This window comes from Podarcis tiliguerta (genome assembly GCF_965153285.1).
Source record: "Podarcis tiliguerta genome assembly, chromosome: 8".
Classification (NCBI taxonomy): Eukaryota; Metazoa; Chordata; class Lepidosauria; order Squamata; family Lacertidae; genus Podarcis; species Podarcis tiliguerta.
The window spans coordinates 41258141-41278751 of NC_139541.1; the positions used below are offsets into that span (position 1 = coordinate 41258141).

At 47.1% G+C, this 20611-nt stretch overlaps 1 protein-coding gene across 1 annotated transcript in view; it reads left to right on the forward strand.

The window, feature by feature from the left end:
* The first annotated feature begins 5641 nt into the window (after positions 1-5641).
* NQO1 (NAD(P)H quinone dehydrogenase 1) overlaps positions 5642-20611 on the forward strand; it is a 177468-nt gene continuing 162498 nt past the window's right edge. Inside the window, exon 1 of the mRNA XM_083452570.1 lies at positions 5642-5645. The gene's annotated coding sequence lies outside the window, so the exon portion shown is untranslated. The remainder of the gene's footprint in view (positions 5646-20611) is intronic.

A 20611-nucleotide genomic window follows, 5' to 3' on the forward strand; every position in this document is an offset into this window, starting at 1 on the left:
AAGAAGTGTCAAGGATGGTGGGGAGGAACAAAGGAATCTTCAATGTCACTTTCACACACACACACACACACACACACACACACACATATATACTGTTTTCTTTGGAAGTCATTAAAAAAAATCAAGTGGAGAGATTTTGGGGAAGGAAGATGAGGAAGAGATGTCAGGTGGGGAGCATAAAACAGTGAGGGAGAATTCCAAGAGTAAGGAGAAGGGAAAGTGAGCAAGAGAATAAAACAATGAGATGACAAAAGGAACAGAGAACAAAAGAACAATGGGGAGCCAGCAAAGGAGGATCTCTCTGGACTGTCGGCCTGCTTTCTTTCCTTGCAGTGTCCTGCCTGCCAGCAGCACCCTTAGGAAGTAGAAAAGCCATCTTCTGCTGCTGGGAAAAAGAGAGAAGCTTTTCGGCTGGAGAATGGCACAGACCCTGTAGATGATTTATTTATTTCTGGCCTACGACTCTGCTGTACTACTGACACACACACACACACACACACCCCCGACGCAAGTGATCAGCCTGCCAGCAGTGCAAGGCCCCTGACGCCGCAAGGTTCACGCTTTCCCCCACGGGCGCTGCTTGTGCCTTGCAGGAGCAGCCACATTGAACAGGGCCCCTACGGCCTGCAACTCCTGGCTAGGAGAGTAAAAAAAAAAGGGGGGGGGGGGAAATGTGTCCATTTCAGGTTTTTTTTGTTTCTCATTTTTCCAGTCTTAAATTCAGTTCTTCACATTTCCACATCCATTTGCAGATTAAAAAAAAGACTCCTCTGAAAATCAATCAGCATTTTAGAATGAATTTCTACCAATATACATGTGTTTGTATGCAATTTTGCCTAATTCACACATTTTTGCAAAGCAATTTCCCCCAATTTTTTTTTTTTTTGTTATTTTCATTACACAAACATTATAATACACACTTTATCAAAATGTACACATTTCCTTGGCCAGAGAAGTGAACTGGAAAAAAATCAAGAAAGTGCAATTTTCAAAAGATAGTTGTGTTTCACTACATGTTTCAGAGAGTGCGAGTTCATCTTTAAATGCAAACTGAATCAAATTTCCACCCCTTCCTGAGAGTGAGACCTACCTTGCAGGGTTGCTGGGAAGATTAGAACAAGATGTGTGGGAAGTATTTTGACCAACGCAAAGGGCTTACTGCATTATCCTGCTGGATCCACCTTGGCTCTGGTGTTTGAGCGTATGTGGGATAAAAACAGCCTTCCTTTCCAACGCTTTTCCTGCTTGCTTTTGTTTATTAAATGATACATGACCAAAAATTCACTTTTATTGAGATTTAACATTTGAAATTTAACCAGCCAGCTAATTCATCAGCTGCTGTGAAATCCTTCACCTAACCTAAGGCTACATCCCTGGTCTGAAGAACAACATGGTCAGTTCACCCCACCTGGCTCAGTTTACCCTCATGGCATGTCTGTGTCTCCTTCCATCATGCAACACAGGATGGGCAACTCTAGCACTTTTTGCATCCTTTAAAAGGAGCTGCTGGGGACCCCCCCTTCTCCCCTAATCAGGGTATATCTAGCAATAAACAGGCTTCAGTAGGATTTCAATGGACCGCTACTTGGGCGGTTGGCTGATATTGCAAAGGAGGAAGAAGGAATTATAAGGAAACGGTTTATCTGCACAACAGACAAGGGAGCTGGAAACCATCCACTTGGTCGTAATAATATACACGAAGAAACAATTCTGTTTTTGTTGGGAAGCCCTGAAAAAGTCTCTCCCCCCCCCCGCCCCGCCCTGCACACCGCCAGGACTCTCTTGTACATTTCGGGGGGGTGAGGGTAGGAGCATAGAAGTATGCATGTTTTTTTGGGGGGGGGGTTGAATCAGAAGAAAGAGAAAACCACCATGCTCTTCTACAGCCCTCCTTTTCTCATGGCTTATAGCAAACAGGTTTTCTCTCGAAGGCTTCTCTGTTTGCGGTCAGAGATTTATTTATTTTTAACCGCCTTCGCAGTCTCGGCAGTCTCCCGGTTTCAGTCAAGTCCAAGCTGAGTTTGTCAAGCCATGCGAGATTCTGGGTGGGGGAGTTTGAATTATTTACACCTCGGCTCAGACCGGTGCAAGGGGGTGGGTGGGAGGTGAGTTCATTTGCCACTCTTATTTACTATGTTTGTAATTCAGTTGATTGACAAGCCAAGTGTGTATGAGGAGGCCTCGGACACAAAGGAAAAAGGACCCTATCATTGTCTCCTTCAGGGAGGGAAACGGTCCCCACATGGGGTGGGGGGCAAAGGAGCTGGGGGGGGGGGTCCAGATGATTCCATGCAGATAGATGGTCCTGGGGAGGGGGGGGAGCACCTACAGGCATCTGGGCACTGCCCCAGCATGCGAGGGGCTAAGGGGATTCCTAGTATCAGAAGTCCATCGGCATGAGATAAATTGATTTGACTTCCCCTACAGCCATTTATTTATTTTCAGGTCTAATTTGCATGGAGTGCAGTCAGAAAGTTTCTGTTCATTCAGCCACACAGTGATTTTTATGCTATGCAGGTCTGATAATATTAAGGGGGGGGGGGGGCTGAAATACTGCCTGCCTGCCTATCCCACAACTCTCGTCAACGGCAGCCAGTGACCTTTGCTCACAAAGTGTGCCTCCTTATGCAAACATTTACTATATGACTATTTTTGCTGAAGATCAAAGAGAAAGATGGGATATGCAAGAGGGCAAGCATAATGGAGTCCCAATTTTAGAGAGAGAGAGAGAGAGAGAGAGAGAGAGAGAGAGAGAGAGAGAGAGAGAAAGAAAGAAAGAAAGAAAGAAAGAAAGAAAGAAAGAAAGAAAGGCAAACACACAGCCACGGGAAAAGCATGGGGCTGGCTTTATCTCTAGACTAAACAGTTTGCCTGAATCAAAGGATACGATACATATTTTCACAGTTTTTATACCACAAATATAGTAGCAAGCAATAGTAGATATTTAAGTACAAGTCTTAGGGGAATCTTAACCCTAAATATTCTGACACAGCTGATGCAATAAACTTAAACAGGAGAAGAATTATCACTGGAACAAAATGATATATTTACTGTGTTCACTCAGTGACTCTTTTTCCTGCAGCAAATGCTGCTGTGGTACATCTCTGCAAATTGTTAGCTGACCACCACACAAAGGATCCAACCCACCTCAGCAGAAAAGGCCAGAGCTGGTGACCTCATGCCACGCTCACTTTTAAAAATAAACACATTAATGCAATAGCAATATAATAATTTATAGAGAAAGTAAAATAATAATAATAATAATAATAATAATAATAATAATATGCTCAAAAACATAAACAGCAATGTGTTTCTGCAAGAATCCTTGCTAGGCCCAAAATACTTTTGCAAATAACTATTAGCACAAGCCCTAGGAAACATTATTTCAAGCCAGAAGGCGGGGGAGCTGGATGGGAGAGGAATTTCCCCCAGACTGTCAAACAGACCATGCACTGTTGGGGGACAAGACTGTGGAAGAGAGGGGGTGGGTTCTCTTTTTTCCTTTTCCTTTTCTTTTTTTTTTTTTTGCAGGAGGGACAGTTACATTATACATTTGAAAGATTATTATGTGCCTTCTATAAATCAAGCTTCCTTTTGAATTTCCCCCTCCTTCTTATAATTGAACAAGTGTTAAACGGTACCAGGCTGTCACAGCTGTTACAATACATGAACCACACTCCGGCGAAGCTTTCGTTCCACATTTTTGTGGAGCAGTTTCCATAGCGCTGTGATCGGCTCTGCATTCTTTTGCTTTCGCCTCTTTACTGGGGCTTTTCAGTTTTTCAGAACAGCAAAAGGCAAGGAACCACGGTGCCAGGCTTGATTTTGCCTTCTTTTTTAAACAACAACAACAACTTGGGCAAGCAGCGAATGGAGGCTGGGTGGGAGGGGCCTTGGGGCCACACTTCAGTTCAACAGGAGAGACCATCTTTGCAAAACTGATGCAACTCAAGTGGGTGACCAGTCTTACTGATTGTTTATCTTCCTACATCAAGTCTTGAGGCAATGTACAACAGTGTTAAAATGCATGGGCTAATTCCTCAATTCAAGGTTGCCCCACCAGCTATATGGACCAAGCAACGCCACTGCAAAAATCTCATTCAAAACTACTCTGTTATTATACAAAAGCACCTGTTGTTTAGCTTAAAGCAAACATCATTCCATGATCACAGCAGAACACTTTGGGGGGGGGGTTGTTGTTTTTATTTTGATTATATCTATTGTGGTTTTATATTTTGATTTCGTTCTGTGAACCGCCATGATACCTCCGGGTATAGGGAGGTATATTAATCAATCAATCAATCAATCAATCAATCAATTAGAACAACTTCTTGCCATAACCTGGACTGGTCATTCCCTCCTGGACTTACGGAGGCTTTGTGAGCAGCCTGGGCCTACAAGGCGCTTTCACTCAAGCCAAGATAAGGCGCTTTAACGCCACTTCTCCTCTCACATCCACATGCAGGCTGCAGCTTGTGGCTGCACGTTCACAAATGAAAACTGAGGCAAAGCTTCTGCTTTGATACACATGGTTTATCTGCTCCTCATTGTCTCCTGTAAAGAATCAAAAATTGGCCGCCAAACCTTCTTTTTTGCCAAGAAGTTTGAAGACACGTGTTTGCTCTGAACTCATGGCTCTGGTTGTGCCTGCCAGGGCTCCCAAACTCTCAGGAAAATACAGACCCAAAGAAAGGGGGTCGCTCCTATTCCCAGAAAGCCCCCCTGGCCCTTGTGGGTGCAGGTCCAAGGCCCTCAAAATTAGCCAAATCAAAATTAGTAACCTCTATAATCAATGTATTTGATTTTCAGTCTTAAATAGGAAACAGTCTCATCCCCCCCAACCCTCCCTCATCTCTGAGAACAGAAGGCTTCTGGCGAAAGGAATGAAAATCTGGAAAGAATTTGGGGGCGGACTGGCTACCCCCCCTTTCATTTCCTTCAGATGTTTATAATCTAGCACCTTTCTGAAGACGAAAAGGGCTGGGGGGAGTTTTTCCCTCCTTTGACTGAAGGGTGACATGGGGGGTATTAAAATCTGATCAATGTAATTTTTCCCTCTGAAGTATTTGCACATCTGTGGAATAATGTAATTTAGGAATGGGGGTGGGGAGTGGCCTTTTTATATGGCGTTCATGATTCTAGCTCAATCTGGAGAATTATTCAAATCTCAAATTAAATGTTCAAGAGCCCAGCTGTGGCTTTTGCCCAGCTGTGTTTCGAACTTTTTAAAATTCTATTAAAAGTGTATCGGGGACCCTTTCCAGGTAAGCCTCTTTCAAAAGGAGTGTGGCATTTTGAAACGACTTTATGATCAGCTGCATTTTGTTTTGTCTTGATTGCCATCCCAGTGGTTGGGTATGTTTTATCTTACAGTAAAAGAAAAAGAGGGAGAGAGTTAGGAATGTAGACCCACGGAAAGCGCTCCATAAATTATATTGTATTTTATTATCTCAGGGCTTTGAGGGGGGAAAATTGGCTCTTAAGGAAGGTTAAAAAAGCTTTAAAGTGAATTCTCCTGTTTGGCTAAAATTGCTTTTGATTTAATATGATCCATCTGCAATCAGTACCTGGCATACACCCCTCCTCTTCCCTGCTGGCCTTACTGATACCACCACCACCACCCTGCCCCCACCTACACCATGGCTCCGTTCTGCATTTCCAGCCCCCCCCCCCCCAGTAAAGGGCCAAAGTTTTTTAAATATGTGGAATTAAAATGGCTGAAAGAAGATATTTCAAAAAGAAGAATGATTTCTGTTTCCAAATACGAGACTGGATGGTGGCACCTGGCCTCTACCTGTCTGTGACCTCCTTGCCTTGCCCCCAGCTGGACCACAGCTCAGAAACATGCCAATACTTTCTCTGGAGGGGCAGCGAACACATTTAAAGTGCGGTGGGGTTACTATCAGCACAACTGTCCCTGCCAGCGAGTTGCCGTTTCCTTCTTCTTTGCCTCGCACACCACAGCCTGCCACATTCAAACCAAAATTAAGAGGAGGGCTGCTTTGCCCAGATATAGTGCAGAATGCGAGTGCTCTCTTAGAACAATACCTTCAAGGAAAGAGCCTAACAAGCTTGCTTTTCAGGGGCTGGTGTTGCGATTGTAAAGGTTAGGAATCATGTACTCTTGAAATTACATGTGGACTCACAAGCAGCAATCAAATATTTTAAAAAGAAGGTAGGGGAAATGTAGCTCTGGAAAGTGTGCACCGTTATGAAATAAATAACCCTTTGACAATGAATTTACAAAAAGGCAGCATCTATAGGTAGAGGGTGATTTATTCTTTTTTTTAAAAAAAAACACAGCAGGCGAAATGAGGGGAAAGATATTGTTCCTGCAGCTTCAGACAGACGGACTTTAATAACACTTAAGAGAATGATGCGCATTAATGATCTCAGAAAAGCACTTCTTATGCCTCATCCATCATGTGGAGGAGAAAATGAACCCTTCTACAGCATTAGGAATTATTCCAGATCTTGTCAGTAATTCGCACCTTCTCTGTAGCATCCTAACACAAATTTGTGTGTATGAGACACTGACCATTAATCTAAAAAGGATCCCCCCCCCACCCTTCCCCAGCATGCTGAGAACATATCAGATGTTACATGGAGAAATTTCACATGTGAAATTCACCCTAAACCCAAATGATAGACAGAGAGATATATAAACAGGGAGGATGATTTGTCATATTTAAAACAGTAGCAGAAAAAACAATGCAACAGTCTCTCTGTTAAAACAGAAAGCTGACATGAACCTGAAATACTAAATCTGTGGCATGTAAATGCCCTGGCTAAGCCTCGTCTTCATACTTTATGCGTTTGTTTGTTTGTTTGGTTGGTTGGTTGGTTGGTTGTTTATATTTAATCTGCAAAGGTTTTCATAGGAACTCTCAGGCAAATCCTAGATTATGCATCAGACAGCGATGGATCTTTATGAATTGCATTTAAGGAACTTTAGTCATAGTTAACTGAACTGTAGTTTTTAACAATGTTTTCTTTAAATGAAATATTCTGCTAATAAAAAATGATAACTGAAATATACACTCTAGCATTAGAAGAGTATATAAATATGCACATATAAATTAATGCAATCTTAAGAGAGAGAAAAACCCTCCGAGTACATGCCAATTGATTTTGATCCATGCAACATACAGATCAAAGCAAGCTGGATGTTATGTTAGCCTATGATAAATCAAACCTATTTTTCTACTATAAGTCACAGGCACCAAAGAGATGTACTTGATCACTGAGCAAAAGATACAATTATGAGGTTATTAAATGAGGAGGATAATTTCTCTCTAGAAATTAAATGGGGGAGAATGTGCGCTCCTAAAAGACAAGGCAAAAACACATAAGCACTTAGAATGTTCTTCTTCATCCTCCAAATTTGGCTTACAACCAAAATGGAGTCGGAGATTATATTAGCGTGCTTTCTAACCAACGGATAAAATTATAATTTTCTCTACAATTCAAGTCTTTGGGTGAATACACTTTTCACAAGCTTGAAAATCCCATCTGCTTTGGGGCAGATGAGGTAATGTGCCAATCAAAGGTAGAAATGTCTCTTTGGGGAGCTCAGGTAAGAGATTCAAGGTGTAGGCATGCAAATTCTTCTGAGACTCAAATCCTGGCCGAGTCGGTTAAAGCCCTCAACAAACTCTTCTGAATGAAAAGCTCAGTAAAACCCAAAAAGGCAGCTGCGACAGACAAAAGTGTGGAACACGCACTGGAACTGCGCTGAAGAACCACCTTGCAAGGGAGACATGGCTGATCACAGAAATCACCCACCACCAAAAAATACTGCTACAAGGGGCTGCCGTTCCTTTCCTCCCTGTTCAAAGTCCCCAAAAATGACATCCTAGAGAACTTCGCTTTCCCATTTGCATCTTTGCACAATACAGAAAAAAATCACAGACTGAGGGTGAAATGCAATTGAGCCTGGACTCATTAATACTGGACAAAACAAAGTGAGAATTCTAGGACTATATATGTTTATATATAAAAATCAGTGTTACTGTTTTTTAAAAAATAGATTATTTGAAATAATTTCCTTTGCATCATTCATGTCTAGGAGCAGTTGGGACTGTCCTCCAGTGGATTTAAACAGCCTGCACAGTCTGGGGGCCAAATGGATTCCAAGTCAAGGGGTCTGAAAATGCTGACAAAGGGCCTTAACAAGAATATCTTTGTATCATAAAATATATTTTATTTCACTGGGAAATAAACCACATATTATTAACACACAGTGGCTTCGTTAATGGTTTCTCTTTAATTCCCATCATATTTATTGGGGAGACATAGATGGAACTAGATTTGGCCCAGAAATTCCCTTCCCAATGTAGGCAAAGAAGCTGCCATCCTCAGCAAGTCCAACAAATCACAGACCCCAAATCTGCAAGGGCTGCGCTGCCTCAATGTTTGCTGGCCTCCTCTCCAGCCTTGCCGCTGCCGAGATAAAGACCCAATCTGCTCATCATCAGACACCTCCGGGCTCGGCCATCTAATAGGAACAAATTGGCAATGAGTGCCCAGGCAGGAGACACCAGGCTCCTGATTTGTAGATGGTAACCGAGGCCTAATGATCCCCTTGGGCTGATCAATAACAACAGACCTTATCCCTGCCTTTCTTCTTTTTTGGCACACAAGAGCCAGGCCTGGGGAAAGCAGGATGCGGTCCGTGCACAGCACCCCCCAGGTGCACCGAAGGGAGAGCCCTTAGCACCAGAGGCAACTGCTGCAACAGCTAAGCTGGCTCAATGCTCTGCCGGCCTGCTCTTTGGCCTGCCCTGACAGGCCCTTCAAGTACCACGCTTAAGCCATGGTGGAACCCAGAAATCAACATGGTGGCACATGAGATAGAAGCCACCTGAGGGGGAATGCATCCCCCGCCACCCAGACCTTGAGCATGGGAGGCAAGGCAAGGCTGATCAGGAACGCAAGAAATAGGTGGTTGTGTCAAGAAGGCACAGGGGAGAACATGGCGTGGTCGTGCAGGCAGAGAAGTAGCAATTATTAGTTTTAGGGTCAGAAAAATTAGGCTGGTGAGGGGTTTTCGGCATGTGCACTGGTCCCTCTTTTACTTCCACAAAAGGTGGTATTTTCTTTTCATTTCTGTTCCCTTCACTGATGGTTAGTCAGCCATTCTTGCTTTTAATTTATCCAAGAACCAGGAGTTCAGTTGGGACTGGTATTTTCCTTTTTTAAAGTGTGGGGGGGGGGGGTTTGAATCCTCCAAAGGAGACAGCAGTGAGAAGGGTTCTCCGGGTCTCTTGCGTGGCTTTAAAATAGATTAGGGAGGGGGCACACCAGGCAAGGAAGTTTCATCAGGAAGACAGGCAGGAAAAGGGAGGAAGAATCGGGATTCTGTTAGAAGCTCCGAAATCTGCTACAGAGAAAAAAAAATTTACTCTTCCAGCTCCATTCCTCCCATTTCCTCCTATTTAATTCTGCTCATAATCGCTGCTTCCTTGCCTTGTTCCCCCTTTTGCAAGTAAAACAGCCTGGAGGCTCAGAAGAAGAGGCTCAGAGCGTGCGCTCGCTCAAACCAGAATTCAGACCCAGCCACTGAGAAGCGCCCGATCCCCACGGCTGCTCCAGGATCTGCTTTGCGAACGGCCTTTTCTTAAAACGTAGCTGAAGAAAGTAGCAAAAGGAACAAAACAGAATTTCAGGGGATGTCAATGAGCAAAAAACAGGCACCCTGCGAAATAAAAGCTGCCTCCTCCTCTAAAAAATGGAACAGGCTTAGTTTTATTTCTTGGAGAATCCAAGCACCCCTAATTCATGAACAAGAAATGCAGGGCAATCAAGAGGGTGGGGGAGGTGGCAATGTAATTCTCGGGGTGCCAAGTGCCTCAACTTTCTCCCCACCTGGCATTTTCAAAGTGACCACCTTTCCCTCCAGAGGAGGGCTGAAATCATCGTCATCATCACAATAAAAAAAGATGCCAAACCACCCCCACCTCAATCAACAGCGAAGGGGGGTATTAAAAAGAGGGGGGGAGCCGCCTCCTCTGCATCAGATCCTCACCCAGGAGGGATCACCAGCACCATCACATTTAATTTGTCGCATGATTCTCCTGTCATCTCACGGGCCCTCACACCTCCGCCTCCCCGCACTCCAACATGCAAATGAGCGAATAAACAAACAAACACCCGCTTGCCGCTCCGGCTTTGCAAGGCAGTAGCGCCCTGAGCCGAGCATGGCTGAGCCGAGGACCCTGCGGGGGGGGGGGGAGAGGGAGGGGCGGGCAGACACGTGTCGGGCAGGCCGCCTATTTGCATATTCACATCAGGCCCAGCCGATGAGCGGAGGAGGCGGAGGCGCCCCCTCTCGCGGCTGCTGCCGCCGCCGCTGCCTTACCTCGGCCGGCCGGTCACGCTGCTGCTGCGGCTGCGGCTGCTGCTCCTCTTAAGAGAGGTCGGTGGTCGATCGTGGAGCAAGTGGGAGAGCTGTCGTCCTGCGGGGCTGGCGTGGGCTCCCCTCCTCCTCCTCCTCCTCCCCCTCCAGCTCGGTGGCGGCGGGGAGGGGGAAGCGGGGCTGGGGGGCATGGGGAGGAGGACAAACAAATAAACAGACCCACGCGCAAGGGACCCCTCTCCATGGCCAGGCAACAGCCGCAGCAGCAGCCTCGGCTGCTTCATCGCCACCAAGTCTACGGCGGGAGGGTGAGGGGGGTGAGAGAAGGCGGGGAGGGTCACGCAGCTTCAGGCTTGGCAAGAAGAAAAGAACCCAAAGCCTCGATTCCGCCTCCCCCCCCCCAAGTGTCGGCCCCACAGTGGGAAGATGCTCATTGTGCATCATGCAACACACACACCAGTGTGCGTGCGCTCCAGGCTTCCCGGGGCTGGGGCTGGTGCTTGAGACACTCCTGGCTGCCGTCTGGCCAGTTTCTCTGCCAGCGAAGGGTGTTTGACGAAGGGCAAATGTCCCGGTCATATGTTAGCTTCCGCAGTCACAAAACACATCCTCGGAAGTGGGAAGGAAGAGCGCTGGGCTGCCTGGCTTATGGCAGGGAAAAAGGCAGGCCATTGATTGCTGCTGCCGGCTTGGGAGGGACAGGCATTGGCTGGCTGGCAGCAGAGCTCCCTGCCCTGGCATCCGTAGCAGCCGCTCTCGGCCTGGCAGGCATTTGTAGAGCTGCTGCGCGCAGCAACCCAAGCAAGCGTCCTCGAGGTTTGCTTGGAGAGTCCTGTGGCTGGGGAGGGGGGAGTTCAAAGCAGGACTCTCCCCCAACACCAATGGGAGTGGGCAGAGGGTCAGGCCAACCCTCTGTTTTCTGGGGCAGCCCAAATGGCGAATCTCCCCCCCCCACACACACACCTTGTGGGACATGCGACTGCACCCGGAGCTCTACCGGGAAGCTTTTCCGCCCGCGATGGGCTGGCAGAGATAGAGTTAAATGCGAGGAGGAGGCGGCAATGTGGGTGGCTTGCAAAGGGTTAAGCTAGGGGAAACAAAGGGCTCTCCTGCCCAGGCCCACAGCAGCAGTTACGGCTCTCCAAGCCCAGAGGGGGAAAGCGCCCCACCAGCTACTGGGGTTCCCACATCAGGGACCAGACCCGGAGCCCTGGAGGGAAAGAAGAGCCCAAGAGCAGCCGGGCCTTGACTTTTTGCTTTGGCTGACGCGACCCTTCCCACTGGGAAGGGTCCCCCTGTAACAGGCAGCATCCAGGCTGCGAGCCAGGCAAAACACCGTAAAGGCGAGGCTGGGCGCAGCAGCCTTGCCACCAGAGGCTTCCCGTTTGGAGGAACAGGCAGGTGGGAGCTACTGGATTTGATCCACTTGTGTGGGGCGGCCGCACGAGGCTGGCTGGGCTCGTAGTTTGGGCGTTGTGTGCGTAAACACAGCCTGCCACCACCCTGCCTGCAACCCAGCCCGGGTATCCTGGTAGCACAAACTGGCCTTGGCAATTCAGCAGAATGGTGCAGAACACACACACACACACGGGCAGGAAATTAATTTAAACGCTTTCTGTGCCAAAAAGAAATCCGGATCAAAAGGCCCTGGTGACACAACACACAGTTCCTGCTTTAATTCACTCTTGCCTGGGCGGAGGGGGTGCTCCCTTCCCAGCGATTTATGCAGAGTGGAGAGCAGGATCCGGAGGGAGGGAGGGAGCGCATCGCAAATAAAAATAAACTGCTATGGAAGCAGCAGAGAAAGCCGAGATGCGAGAGGCGCTGGGAACACACTGCCCGCCCCCTGCCTCCCCCTCCCCAAATATAGCCTGGAGACGAGTGACCCTGCTGGGGAGAGATGGAGCCACAGAGGTGACCCAATGCTAAGCAGCCTGTTAGAACTAATCAGGTGTGTTCCTCAGCCACTCCACTGACATTAGGGGCAGGGCGGAAAAGGGGCTCCTTCCTACAGCCCATCCTCAGCTTGAAATTTACTATCCCTTTGCATTATTAAAGAGACAGCTTTGCCTTCCCGACGTGGGGAAAGATTTGGTGATGATAAATAACTGGGCAGGGTGTGTTTGTTTGTTTGCTTGCTTGCTTAAAAAAATATAATGTTAGATTTGTTCTCTCTCTGCTGTCCTTCTATTAAGATGCCACACATTAAAACATGCTGGGTTAATAGGATGTTTACCATTGGAGCTGTTTTCAGAAATAAAAATCTAGTTTAGAAAAATAACACTTTCCCATTACAAACATAAAAATGAGGGGAAAACATTAAAAAAAAAAAAAAAACAAACCAACCACGATGGCAGGGAAGATATTTGGTCTCTCCAAAGCAAAAACAAGATGAGAATAAAATAGTCCTTGGTGGTGTACACCTGATTAAACCACTGCTCAGAGTGAAATCTCACAAAACGATTCTGAGGTTTTGTTCCCCCCCCCCTCTAATAAAGCGGCTTTCAGGAGGCAGAGGCCTTGCCTGCCTGGCATAAGAGGCTCCCAGTACGTTTCCGAGCACAATTCAAAGTGTTGGTGTTGACCTTTAAAGCCCTAAACGGCCTCGGTCCAATATACCTGAAGGAGCGTCTCCACCCCCACCGTTCAGCCTGGACACTGAGGTCCAGCGCCGAGGGCCTTCTGGTGGTTCCCTCACTGTGAGAAGTGAGGTTACAGGGAACCAGGCAGAGGATCTTCTCAGTAGTGGCACCTGCCTTGTGGAACGCCCACCTACCAGATGTCAAGGAAATAAACCTGACTTTTAGAAGACATCTGAAGGCATCCCTGTATCAGGAAATTTGTTTATATCTGATGTTTTACAATTTTTAGTGTGCTGTAAGCTGCCCAGAGTAGCTGGGGAAACCCAGCTGGATGGGCGGGGAATAATAATAATAATAATAATAATAATAATAATAATAATAATAGGTGGGCAGGTAGAAGGTGAGACTCATATTCATGATTTCACAGGGAGGGCATGTTGTCACCTTCCTTGCCCCCACAGGGGACATCTTGGGTCCATGATGCCCACTCAGATGTGCCTCCCTCTTTTCACCCCCCTTCCTCTGCTCCAAATGCTGCTGCCACACTTTAGTTAGGAAAGGGCTCCTGTGCGCTTCGACTGGGGCAAGAAAAGTCATAATAGCAATAATGGTTTTAAAATAGTGGCTGGCATATGCTGGGCCATGCTGGGCTGAGTGCATGATGGGTTGTTTGTTTGTTTGTTTACTTTCACCCCGGTCCCCCACCCTCACATCATTCCAGAAGGCCCCTTGAGCCTCAGAATGCATTTCAAGTGGCGACAGCGGGTGGGAAGGGGGAGCCAAAATGTCCTCACGCAACCCACAGCTCTTTGGACCCAGTGCATGGAAAAGTGAGAACGATAGAGCAGCTTAAAGATGCAAAGAGAAAATGCCTCATAATGCTGTAATAAAAATTTCATTCGACAGTTTCTGGGACAGCAAGGCTGGTGGTTGCACCACCACTGGGAAACCTCTTGCAAAGAACCAGCACCTCTGTGAGCACAATGTATCAGGGAAACCCAGAATGCCTCTAGAGCCCGAACAGCATGAAAAATAAATCAAAGGTCTCTCGCTTCCACGTCAGAAAGATCCCAGGGAATCTGGGGTGTGATGGTCCTGTTCCATTGGATGCTCTTGCACTAAGGCAGCCTTCCCCACCCTGGTGCCCTCCAGCTGTGTTGGACTGCAGCTCCCATCAGGTTGGAGCACCATATGAGCCTGCTGGCTGGGGCTGATGTTAGTTGTAGTCCAAAAGATCTGGAGGGCACCTCGTTAGGGGAGGCTGGTCTAAAGTCTCCTGGACCAAATGCTGGCATCTTCCAGACACCTGAGCGGTCACTTGGGAGTGCAGGGCTCTTTGGTACCCTGAAGCAACACCCTGCAGCTTCATGCCCAGCATCACCTTGCAAGGGATTGTGGCAGCAGGAGGCACCTCTCGAGGCAGGGGAGAGGGCCTGCATATCCCAAAGGAAAGCACACTGCCCCCCCCGTCTTCTCGCTGCAACCTGGGCATGCTAAAGTGAATGTTTAATGTCCATTTACAAGCCATGGAAAGCAAGGTTTAAAGAGGCCCTCTGGAGACACAATTATGGTCACGCTAATGAAATCTCCTTGCTCTAATAAGGCGTCATAACTTAGACATGAAAATAATGCTGCTCCTTCAAGGGTACTACAATCCTGCCTCCAGTGGCTCACCCATCCATCTCATTGAAGGGTCTGGGCCCAGAGTTCCTTGGCAGGTGAGGCATGAGAACCAGAACTTGCTCAGCTCCACGTAACAGTCGGCAGGTTGCACACCTAAATGTCAGTGCAACAAATATGATCTATTGCTCTCTCAGGATGTACCTCTTGCCTCCCAGCTGGCGACTAGACAATGCTCCTGGTGGGTCGGATTTGGCCCATGGACTGCCATTTGCTGATCTGCTTGGGGGCTTCCTATTGCAGCAAATGGTCAGCCACTGAAAACTGAGTGTTTGGCTAGATGTGCCTTTGGCTCTCCTGAGGTGTTTGTCTCCACCCTAGGATGCATAGGAGAAGATTCACAGTTGACACTTAAGAGACCAGAACACAAAGCTTTTAAGGCAGCAAACAGACCTTCTTAATGGCATGTGAGCTCTCCTTGCTACAGAGGAATGAGCCAATCTTGTGGGAAGCACTAGAGGGTTTTTCAGGCTGGGCCTGAGTGTGGCATCTGTGACACCTCCACCTTCTTTTCCTGGCCTGTGAGGGTCTCAGTTCAGTACCTTGTTTATTTGATTATATGTTGTTCTTATATACAACTAATAAAATATTTTTTAAAAGAAAGAAAGAAAATGGCTGTCCGCTGTATTTCTGTAAAATAAAGCATGTGTTTTCATTCAAAATACCTCTTGCAAACAAAGGGGGGGAAAACTAACAAAATAAGGCAAAGTGGGGGAGAAACCAGAAACAGGAAATAATACATTTTACCCAGCCAGCTTTGTTGTATAATTCAATTTCTTTAATGAACTTACAGCTCGCTGAACCTAGGGCCTTTTGTCTCATAATGGGAGGGGCTTCATTTGAGAGCGCACAACACACAAACCCAGTTCAATTTCTGGTGTCCTGTCAATCTACTTACAAAGCATTTCGGAAAGTATGTGAAAATGAGGGTCGGGGTTTTAAACGAGCTGAGAGTGGAATATTTTACTTCCACATTGCCATCAATGGCAAAAGTGGCATTTCAAAATTTTCCCATCCTTTGCTGCTAAAGTGAGAAATCTGTCTCAGGGCAGAGAGAAAGAGAGAACCAAGGCCCAAATGCATGAGCCACACCATGCCATGAGAATGGTGACTGTAGCTAATTTGGCTCATCAGGCAGCCTGCAGTATTGTGCTCAGAATTCAGCTTGAAAGCCACATCTGGACAGTCATGTCCAACTCTGATTTCACTGATGTATAATTTTTTTAGGAAAGTCAATTTGACTAAAACAGAACACAGAGGGTAGATGTTTTAAGACCAACCGTCAATTTTATCCAATAAAATGCTTGGCACCAAACTTCCATTGTGAACTTAATAATAAAAACCCAGCCCTCCGCTGCTATCAGATTCTGGTTGACGCGGCTTTCATAAGGGTCTGAACTCCTGCTTTGAAGTGAGGAGTGGTGGGTTTCTCAAACACGTCCTGCTACAACATATGTTGGATTTCTGCCATCTACAGGATGTTCTGGGTTGTTGTGGTGATGGGTTTCATTTCCATTTGGTTCTGGGCTGCATCCCATGTATATGTTTTTAACTGGTCCCGCAAAACATCTGTGGCATTTCTCAAGTCAGACTCCCAGGCAGACCAGGCTGCTGTTGCCACATGTTGATAGAACAGGACACTGACAGTCTGCAACCCAATGCTCTGTGTTGGCCCTTTGCCTCCCAGCTTGACACATGGCCAATGCATGCATGCATTTCAAAGCCCCTAGAAGTGCTAAGTTGGGGTGATGACGGTGGGAGGGAGGCCGGTTCAGGCAATGTCTCAAGGCAGGCGAAAGTAGCCCAGTCTGCACAGAGCAGAGAGACTAGAGGCAGCAGGTAATATGGGATCCTATTGGCTCCCAAGGTCACTGATCTTGCTGGGATTCGACACTGAAGCCTCTGCACTGCAGCCTTCCGGTGCCAGAGAGCATTAGAGGTCAAACTAGAGCTTTCCATGGCCTGCAGGTTGCCTGGTGGTGGGTGACACAGGAAGGACAGTGCCTGGGCTATGTCCAGAGCCTTCACGTCAAGGTCCCAGTTGTCCTGCAGGGGACAATGTGATGGTGACTGCCGTCGAAGACAGAGAGATGTCAAAGAGATGGAATCAGTCCTTTGTTCCAGGATCTAATCTCGCCTCTCTGGCATCCCAGGATGAACAGACTTTGCAAAGAGCCTCCTTGAAAATCAAACCCCCATAACCACCATCCCCCAAACGGACACTTAACAACAGCCGGTGGGGGGCTGAAATCCAACCTCTGTTGTAGTGGGAAATGTGTGAGCAACCCACGGAGTCCCTCCCTTCAAACTCTTTCTCTTTCGCTCTCTCCTTGGGAGGTTTGATTATGAGGACGCGCAAACCCTGTCAGACATGCGCCAGCATCCAACAGGTCACCTCTTTATTAATGCAGAACAGCCTGATCTCTTTAGCCCGGAGAGTGGAAATTAGTGATGATCAAAAGGTGAGGTTATTAAGCTGTTCTCCGCATGTCACACACAAAACTCATTTCTGAGTTGTTTTCCGCTCAGCCTTTGTTTTCCCCCTACTGTGGCAGCGAGGAAAAGGAAAGGCTTCTTCATCACACGCCCTCGGCTAGCAGTAATAATATCTACCTAGGTGTCTTCTTAGCACAGAGAAACATGGGTTGGCCTCCCTTCTTTTTATTTCATGAGACTGAAGTCCATGGCAACTGTGGGAAAACAGAAGGCTCTTCCTAATGGAGTCCACTTTCCCTATTTCAACGGGAATTATTGTTTTTTTTTGCAGGGAGCTCCACAATGCCCCCACCTCAATCTAAGCAGTACCCCAGGGGCTTCAGGAAGGTCTTTCCTGCCAACTGAGCTCAGGGATGGGGGAGGCACATTGTGTGAAGCACACTGCAGGCCAGCACCTGCAGTGAAATCTGCTAAGATGATGGCTCCCTGCTCCACTGCAGGACCTCAGTTGGGTCCTTCTTGAATGGACAAAGAGGAGGCAGGGCACAACGAGGCCTCCTTAGCTGTGTGTTGCTGCATCTCCCCTTCATGGTAGGGGATCTCCTGGGGAACCTTTCTTCATCCAACGACTCCATCAACACCCCATTAAACTACTTTGGACTGCAGTTCCCACTGCCCTGCATATATTCCCACACAACTAACCTGGTCAAGCATATTGTTCCTTGTTTCCATTTCTTAAAAACGGGGGTGGGGGTGGGGACCGTACGCACTGCAGACGAGCAGAAAGGACTTTCCATTCTTTTGCCCCAACTAGCATCTCTGGGTTTTCCAACTATCCACTGCAGTCCAGCTCATGTGCTTGTGGCTGGCATAGAGGAGGGTCTCTGTCTGCATTGAATCTTCCTTCCCGCTTCAATCACCACCGAAGCACTAATGTGGGTATCACCATCCCACTAGAGGCTGCAGGACAAGATGCCTCCTCCTTTGTAGCCTCTCTCAGGAAAGTTTTCCGGGCAAATTAAATGCCTCGGGTGCATTTGGCTTCCCCTTCTCTGAGATGTAAAGCAAAAGCGAACACAGAGCGGCTCTTTCTCGTGGCCATTCTGCTGATTTAGTAAGGCAACCACCTGGATAATTTATCTTGAAATATTTCCTCTTTGGTGAGGGGGTGATAGTGGAAAAAAAATAATTGAGGGGGGAGGTGGTGGAGGAAGAAGAGGGCCTTTAAAAACAGATTTTACTGTCCCAGGGAGAGCATGACAGCAACAATTTACAATTTTCTGCCATCCAATTCTCTCAGCCTCCGTGGTGTGTGTGTGTGTGTGTGTGTGTGTGTGTGTGCCTGGCCCCCTCCCTCCCTCCCTTCTTGCCTGCCTGCCTGCCTGCCTGCCTCTCCCCCCATCTATCCTCCATTTCCTGATAACTTCTCATCATGCTAGTTCATGCCTAATATAAAATGGTGGTGCACAGAGAAGTAGAGAAAAGGGAAGAAAAGAGAGAGAGAGAGAAATGGGGTGGGGGGGGGGGAGAGAGGACATGATGATTGGGAGGGCAGGCGAAAAAAGAAAGATTGAGAGAGGCAAGGAGAATGTCAGAGCCCAAGTCTGGCATTTGCCTATTTAAATTCAATCATGCAGCCCTCGCTGGGCTGAGAAATAGATGGCCTGTATTATGAATTTCTGATCAGACGACTGATAGGTTATGAGAGGGGACGTAATCCCATTGAGGGAGCCTTTTTCTCCGCGCAAGGGCAAGCAATAACTGCCCTTCAGAGACAGCTCTCTGCTTTGCCCTTTGTATAATTTCCCTTCTTTCCCTTTTTCCGTTAAAAGTCCAAATAAGTCCCTTTTTATGATTATAAATACATCTTAAAGGATTCCCCAGGCCTGACTCTGTGCCTCTGCAAATCAGAAGCGATAAAAGGGGACAGTTTGGTTTCTTTTAAAACCTCATTAGAATTCTTGCCTCTCCTGGCTCATTTTGTACCAACATGGTGATCTGAAAAGAAAGTGAAAGCAAGGAAGGCACCTCCATGGAGACGGGGGGGGGGGGGCTCTCAGTACCTGCCAGGGTTTTCCCCTCATGGTCACATTTCTTTTCCTTTCACATTGCATGTTTACAGACTAAAGAGAAATCCCCCTGCTGCACACACAGCACCCCCCCAACCCAAACAACATGCATAATATTTGCATACCATGGAAACAACATCCCAATTATGCAGGTTTTTTGTATATGCACACACCTGCCTATCACCCATCGTGCCTTTCAAATATTAATTACAGGCCATCAATTATGATACCTCTTGGTGCTGAAAGGTTTTCATTATCAACACCCATTGAAAATGTCAGTTCAAAAGTATTATCAGCACTTTGATTTTATTTCTAGGAGTCAAGCCCTAACGATGATTGCCTTCCTCTTAAAGAGAAGAAAAAGAGGCAGAGGCAGCTATGGATCTGCAATTTGGAGTATATTGCCAGTGCTGCAGCAAATCTGAAATAGTGCCTAATCTCAGCTGATGAGCAGAGCAAGGAGTCACCAGTGGGGAGCTGGATCTGATTCCAGAATTAGGTTAGGAAAGCAGGGAAGAAGCCCAACCTGGCAGAGGAAGACCGCTCTTTGGGAAATAATCAAAGGAGGGAAAGAAAGGCAGCTCTAGCAGTACGGAGCCTTTGGTGATGCGCAGGGATGCCGTAGAATATTTCAGCTCTGCAGGAGACTCGAGTGGAAGCCCTGGCCTTGGCTAGAGGCTCAGCCTGGGAAATTCACTGGGCAAGACCTGCCCCAGACCAACACGCTGTCATTCTTCACAGCAAACACATCAAAGCTTCCACTTCAGACCTCTATTGACCTTAACCTGGTGACAATCTGGCCGGGGAGCGCATTTGTCTGTCGAACCCAAGAGTAGATTTTCACTTCCATGGTTTCTCCCCACATCCCACCCCAGTTTTGCTTCATGATTTTTAAGCTGCTGAGCAAGATCATTCTGACCTGTCCAATTCCCATCTCCCATTTCTGGCCAGTTTCTCTGACGTTGTATGAGAATGTGTGTTGCGTTTGCCAATAATCACAACCGAGTCACTTGGATTTGTTGCTAATTCCAATCATCGATCTGATGGGGAAACGTGAAAGTGGGCCACTTTGGCCAACTTCTCACCAGGAGGATTTTGAACATGAGAGCTAATGAGACAAACCTTTCTTCAATCATCAGGCACAGCTGCCTTCCTGAGTCGGTTCCTCCACCACCACCTGCTTCTGCTTAGCTATCCTGGGCCTGGACAGGCTGCGGTTGCAATATTTAATCTTATTCACTGATGAAACTTCATTTCCAAAATGCCCATTGCCCAGTTCTGGGAGAGGGAGAAGACGCCCAAAATAACTAATAAAGGTCCAGAACTTCCCTTGCTCAAAACAGTTTGCATAAGAGGTACACACACACACACACACACACACCAAACCCCAATTCTTTTCTTTTCGTAATTGATCATTTAATTTTCAAGATGAAAGCCTCAGTGTGAGAAACATTCGGGAGCATTTTTTCACAGGTCTCTGTGGAAAT